Source organism: Mustelus asterias, chromosome 2, assembly GCF_964213995.1.
Source record: "Mustelus asterias chromosome 2, sMusAst1.hap1.1, whole genome shotgun sequence".
In the NCBI taxonomy this organism is placed as follows: domain Eukaryota; kingdom Metazoa; phylum Chordata; class Chondrichthyes; order Carcharhiniformes; family Triakidae; genus Mustelus; species Mustelus asterias.
Genome location: NC_135802.1, coordinates 119,937,438 through 119,944,707, shown reverse-complemented (window position 1 = coordinate 119,944,707; position 7,270 = coordinate 119,937,438). Strand labels below are relative to the sequence as shown.

Here is a 7,270-nt window from a genome sequence, read left to right as displayed (position 1 = left end):
ATCTCCTTACATATTTGCTCCTCAATCTCCCGCTGACTATTTGGGGCCTATAGTACAACCCTATCAAAGTGATTTCCCTCTTCTTATTTTTCAGCTCTACCCATATAGACTCAGTGGCCAGACCCTCAGATATATCTATCCCCTCTCAGTACTGCCGTGATGTTTTCCCTAATCAAAAGTGCAATTCCCCCTCCTCTCTTACTTTCTGTTTTATTTTTCCTATAGCATCTGTACCCTGGAACATTGAACTGCCAGTCCTGTCCCTCCGTTAGTCATGTTTCAGTAATTGCTATAATATCCCAGTCCCACATTCCCTTCCATGCCCTGAGTTCATCTGCCTTGCCCATCAGGCCTCTTGCATTGAAATAAATGCAGTTTAATCTGGACTTCCCTCTCTCTCTGTCTTGCTTTTGCAGGATCTGTCTGGTACTAGGATTACTGACACTGCCTTTACTACTTAATGTGCTCTCTTTAACTTCTGTGCTGTCCTCAACCTTCTCTTCTGTCTCCCTACTGCTTTGGCTCCCACAGTATTGTAGCTTTGGCTCCTACAGTATTGTAGCTATACTGTAATAGCCTGGCTAGGGGTGCAACTAGTTCTGGAGCACGCTTTCAATGGCACTATCACAACGTTTTCCGGCCTATAGCCTTTGCAGTATCCACTGCTTCCAGCCATTTCTTGCAGAGCATGGGCTTTTGGGGCCAGAGTAGATCCTAGAGCGAGAAGTGTTAACATCCTGAATGTACTCTCTGTGTAGTTATTCACTTGTAAATAGAAACATAGAAAATAGGTGCAGGAGTAGCCATTTAGCCCTTCGAGCCTGCACCACCATTCAATATGATCATGCACTTTCAGTGTCCCACGTCTGCTTTCAGTATCCCACCCCTTGATCCCGTTAGCCACAAGAGCCATGTCCAGCTCCCTCTTGAACATATTTAACAAATTGGCCCCAACAGCTTTGTGGTAGCGAATTCCACAGGTTTACAACTCTGAGTGAAAAAGTTCTTCCTCATCTCAGTCCTGAATGGCTTACCCCTTATTCTTAGACTATGACCCCTAGCTCTGGACTTCCTCAACATTCTTCCCGCATCTAGCCTGTCCAATCTCATCAGGATTTTATATGTTTCTGAGATCCTCTCTCATTCTTTTAAATTTCAGTGAGTACAAACCCAGTCAATCTAGTCTTGTGGTAAACCACTGTTAGCTGTTATCTGTTGTGGTTAACCACTGTTAGTTAGTATCTGTTATTATCTGTATATGTGGCACATACCTGCCGGCTCTGCCCAAGACTCCTCCCCCTGGTCCGGGTATAAAGGCGATGGCTCCTCCCCCTAGCCTTTAGTACGGACCAGATCTCCGACAGGGATGGCTCCAAGTTCTTGTTAATAAAAGCCTATTTGTTCTTGCGTACAAACTAGTCTTTGCTTGATTGATGGTGCATCAATTTTATTAACAAGATTTTAAAATGGAGCAGATGTTAAAACCCGACAGATTGAATCTGGATCCTCAAACTGTAGGAGCGTCAAACACGTTTGATCATTGGCTGAAATGCTTCGAAGACTACATCGACGCCTCCGCTGTTGTCCGTTCGGATGCCGACAAACTACGAGTGCTCCACGGCCGGGTAAGCAACGTAGTATATTCTACGATTCGGGACGCAGAAAATTACAAGGACGCCATCGAACTTTTAAAGGGCCAGTACAACAAACGGCCTAATGAAGTCTACGTGAGACATCTAGCTACACGCAGAGACGGCAGCCAGGAGAATCGGTTGACCAATTCCTGCGCACATTGCGACTGCTTGGCCGGAACTGCAACTGTAAGACTGTGACTGCCATCCAATACACAGAGGACTTAATCAGGGATGACTTTGTCACGGGCATCGGGACGACCAATATCCGACAACGGCTACTGGAACAGGGTGCGCTGGACTTAAAGAAAACTGTGGAAATGGCCGAATCCTCAGAGGTGACCTCCCAATATCTCGAGGCTTACTCACCTGACCACGTGGGCGCATTGTGGACACCGCAGCCGTCGCTACCCCTGTGCTCGGGAGGGCCGCAGACCTACGCCGCGCCACGTCTCACCGGTGATCTGACCGCTGCAGCAGCCTCTGGAGGCCCGAAGTGCTACTTCTGTGGCCTGGGTAAGCACCCCCGACAACGCTGCCCGGCGAGGGAGTTGTTCCGCGTGTGGGAAGAAGGGACACTATGCCAAAGTCCACCTCCAAATCCACGAGCGCCGCGTGTGACCCACGGGGGCCGCCATCTTGGACGACCCCAGCCGCGTGCGACCCGCGGGGGCCGCCATCTTGGATGACCCCGGCCGCGTGTGACCCGCAGGGGCCGCCATCTTGGATAACGTCATCGGCCGCCGGCGACCCGCGGGGGCCACCATCTTGGATGACTTCGGCCGCGAGCGACCAGCAGGGGCCGCCATCTCCTACCTCATCAGCCCCCTATGACTGTCGGTTACCCTGGACCAGTCCAAGCCTCACCGACTCGCCAAGTCCATGATGGACATCGAGGTAAATGGGCACAGGGAGCATTGTTTGTTTAACAGTGGGAGTATGGAGAGCTTCATTCACCCTGATACAGTGAGTCGATACGCCCTTTCCGTGCGGCCCGTCAAGCAAACGATCTCCATGGCATCGCAGTCCCGCTCTGTAAATGTCCTTGGGTACTGCGTGGTGACCCTGAAGGTGCGGGGCACAGTATACAAGAACTTCAGGCTCCGCGTGCTGCCACATCTCTACGCTGCTGTACTCCTGGGGCTAGATTTCATGACCCATCTGAAGAGTGTCACTATACAGTATAATGGGCCTTTTCCCCCGCTCTCCGTCTGCAATCAGTGGCATCTAAATTGCCCACTGCGCACCACCTGCAGTCTCTCGACCCTTAAAATCGCCCCTCCCTCCTTGTTTGCGAATCTCACTCCTGACTGCAAGCCCATCGCCACCACGAGCAGGCGGTATAGTGCTGGAGACAGGGCCTTTATCAGGTCTGAAGTCCAGCGGCTCCTCAAGGAAGGGATCATCCAGGCCAGTACCAGCCCCTGGTGAGCACAAGTGGTAGTCGTTAAGACTGGGGAGAAACACAGAATGGTCATTGACTACAGTCAGAACATTAATCGATATACGCAGCTGGATGCGTACCCCCTTCCCCGCATATCTGACATGGTCAATCAGATTGCACAATATCGGGTGTTCTCCACCATTGACTTGAAGTCGGTGTACCACTAGTTCCCTATCTGCCCGGAGGACCGCCAATATACAGCTTTCGAGGCGGATGGTCGCCTTTACCACTTCCTTAGGGTCCCTTTTGGCGTCACCAACGGGGTCTCGGTTTTCCAGCGGGAAATGGACCGAATGGTAGACCAGAACGGGCTGCGGGCCACCTTCCCGTACCTGGATAACGTCACCATCTGCGGCCATGATCAGCAGGACCACGATGCCAACCTCCACAGATTCCTGCACACGGCTAGCCTCCTTAACCTGACCTACAATAAGGAGAAGTGCGTATTCCATACGCACTGCCTCACCATCCTCGGGTGTGTAGTGGAGAATGGGGTCATCGGCCCCGATCCCGACCGTTTGCGTCCCCTCCTGGAACTTCCCCTCCCCACTAGCCTCAAAGCACTGAGAAGATGCATGGGTTTCTTCTCGTACTATGCACAGTGGGTCCCCAACTTTGCGGATAAAGCCCATTCGCTCATAAAATCCACCTCTTTTCCCCTGACGGCAGAGGCCCGTCTGGCCTGCGACCGCATCAAAGCTGACATCGCGAAGGCCACGATGCACGCTATAGACAAATCCATCCCGTTCCAAGTGGAGAGCGATGCGTCTGACTTCGCCCTAGCCGCCACCCTTAACCAGGCGGGCAGACCCGTGGCCTTCTTTTCACGAACCCTCCAAGGCTCCGAAATTCGACACTCCTCTGTCGAAAAGGAGGCCCAAGCCATAGTGGAAGCTGTACGGCACTGGCACCACTACTTAGCTGGTAAACGGTTCACCCTACTCACGGACCAACGATCCGTTGCCTTCATGTTCAACAATACGCAGCAGGGCAAGATCAAGAACGATAAGATATTGCGGTGGAGAATCGAACTCTCCACCTACAATTACGATATCTTGTATCGGCCCGGGAAACTCAATGAGCCACCTGACGCTCTGTCCGGTGGAACATGTGCCAGTGCGCAGATGGACCGGTTACAGGCTCTCCACAACGACCTCTGCCACCCGGGGGTCACCAGGTTTTTTCACTTCATTAGAGCCCGTAACCTGCCCGTTGAGGATGTCAGGTCTATAACTCGAAATTGCCAGGTCTGCACGGAATGCAACCTGCACTTCTACCGACCAGACGGGGCACAACTCATAAAAGCCACCCGCCCCTTTGAACGCCTAAGCATTGACTTCAAAGGCCCCCTCCCCTCATCTGATCGCAACATATATTTCCTCAATGTCATTGACAAGTATTCACGTTTCCCCTTCGCTATTCCCTGCCCAGGTATGTCCTCGGCCACGGTCATCAGGGCCCTGCGCAGCCTCTTCACTCTGTTCGGTTTCCCTAGCTATATCCATAGCAACCGGGGATCCTCCTTCATGAGTGATGAACTGCGACAGTACCTGCTCTCCAAAGGTATAGCCTCAAGTAGGACTACTAGCTACAACCCCTGGGGAAACGGACAGGTTGAGAGAGAGAACGCAACAGTCTGGAAGGCCGTTTTACTAGCGCTACGGTCTAAAGGCTTTCCAGTCACCCGCTGGCAAGAGGTCCTAACGGAGGGACTACACTCCATTAGGTCCCTCCTGTGCACGGCAACCAATGCCACTCCCCACGAACGGATGTTCGTGTTCCCCAGGAAGTCTTCCTCGGGGACTTCACTACCGTCGTGGCTGGCATACTTCGGAAGCATGTCAGGACCCGTAAGTCTGACCCCCTGGTCGAAAGGGTTCAACTCCTCCACGCCAATCCCCAGTACGCCTATGTGGCGTACTCCGATGGGCGGGAGGACACGGTATCTATCCGAGATCTAGCACCCGCAGGTGACTCGGGGACCACTATGGCCCCCAACCCCTCACCTCCAATCCCCAACTTTGTCCCTACCACATCAGAACCACTATTCACTCCTCTCACCCCCGTATACAGCTCGCCTGAGCACTCTGCATTAGGGATCAGTGGTGTTGGGAGGGAGGCTGGCCATTGGTGGGTGGGGTTGGGGAGGCCGATGATTGGGGGGAGGGTTGGTTGGGAAGCCGCCGATTGGGACGGGGTAGGCCAGTGTGCATGTGCTGCTCTACCCACTGACAAATCGGTGCCGGCGCAGTGGACCACTCAGTGCACTGAAACTGGCCTCTCGGGTGGGTTCAGGCTCCCTGAAAAATCCCTTTTTTCCACCTCTTGGGCACTTCCATTTTTGGGGGGGAGAATTGTTCCCATAACGTGATCTGAAGTAGAATATCCATGGATGCCCTCGACACAAAGACATTTGTAAAGCTCATTGAACTAGCAAACTAGCAAAGGGACATTACCACCCTAAAGCCAGTAACACTGCAAAGGTACAAGTTTACCTCATTGAGGAGGGCCCTGGGGAAGGCTATTGCAGCCTTTGTAGCAAGATTGAAGCAGGTGACTGAGCATTGCAATTGTGGGTCAGCTTTAAATGACAAGTTAAGTGATCAGTTGCTATGTGGTGTAACTAATGCAGCTATACAAAGGAAACTGTTGGCCGAGTCTGAGTTGATTATTAAGAAGGCGATGGAAATGGCAACAGTGACAGAGAGCACCGAGAAAGGTGTTCAGGGGTTACAAAATGAGCAATGCATCGAGGTCCACAAGAAACCGCCAGTAGTTACAGTGCCAGAAGTGAGGACATGGGACCAAGCACAAGCAGTGAAGTGAAGTCAGAAGTGGGAAGAATCACTAAATAATGAAGATTTAAACAATCTAGGCATAACACAGAATGCTTTTGATGTGGGAGAAGCCATTCCCCGGAAGTGTGTAGATTTATAGGAGCAGAGTGTTTTAGGTGTAGAAAACAGGGTCATTGAAGACACAATGCAAAAGCAAGCAGGGCCAGCCCAGTACACGCAGAGTAAATAATCCAGACCCAGCATATAGTATGGAGGATTGTCCGGTGGGGGAACGAAATGTTATGTCATTAAACAATGTGGAGAGGCCCAGAGGCCGGGCTGGGCCCCGCTGCAGCACAAGCTGCTCCGGCTGCCGCTCAGCCGCATCAAGGGGCTGATGAAGGCCGATCCCGACGTGTCGCTGGCGAGTCAGGAGGCCGTGTTCGCCATCGGCAAAGCCACGGAGCTGTTTGCTGAAGTGCTCGCAAAGGATGCGTACACGTCCGCTTTGCAGGGAACGCGGAAAACCACCCAAAGGAAGGACGTGGATAATGCAGTTGATGCCACGGACGAATTTGCATTTTTGGAAGGAACTCTCGATTGAACTGGAACCGAACTTGACTTGAGGCCAAATTAACTGTAGATGGGAGAGTTGTTCAGAGATTCTCATTTTGTAAGTGTGTGTACATTTTGTATAATATGTAAAAAGGGTGTTGTACCTGTTTAGCAATTGATATCAGGTTTGAATGTTTGCAGATTAAATGACTTAAAAAAAAGATTGGGACTCGCATACTGTTAAAGGTTTAGACGGGGGAGAGTTTGTAAAATGTGTTCAGGAGAATTTTCGACATCAGTATATTGAGGTGCCAACTAGAGAGGATGCGATATTGGATCTCCTTATTGGGAAATGAGTTAGGGCAGGTGATGGATGAGTGTGAGGGCACACTTTGGATCCATTGATCATAATGCCATTAGTTTCAACCTGATCATGGATAGATAAGGATAGATCTGGTCCTCGGGTTGAAGTTCTGAGCTGGAAAAAGGCCAAATTTGATGAAATGAGAAGGGATCTGGGAAGTGTGGATTGGCACAGGCTGTTCTCTGGTAAGGATGTAAATGGAAAGTGGGAGGCTTTCAAAGGAGAAATTTTGAGAGTGCAGAGTTTGTATGTTCCTGTCAGGATTAAAGGCAAAGTAAATAGGAATGAGGAACCTTGGTTCGAGGGAGATTGTAACACTGATTAAGAGGAAGAGAGAGTTGTATGAAATGTACAGGCAGCAAGGAACAGATCAGATGCACGAGGAGTATAAAAAGTGCAAGAAGCTACTTAAGAGGGAAATCAGGAGGGCTAAAAGAAGACATGAGGTTGCTTTGGCAGACAGAGTGAAGGAAAATCCAAAGAGCTTCTATAGGTAAGT

The 7,270-nt window shown here is 50.9% G+C and overlaps 1 pseudogene; it reads left to right on the top strand.

The window, feature by feature from the left end:
- The first annotated feature begins 5,757 nt into the window (after nucleotides 1–5,757).
- LOC144480996 (DNA polymerase epsilon subunit 4 pseudogene) lies at nucleotides 5,758–6,613 on the top strand (annotated as a pseudogene).
- The last annotated feature ends 657 nt before the right edge of the window (nucleotides 6,614–7,270 follow it).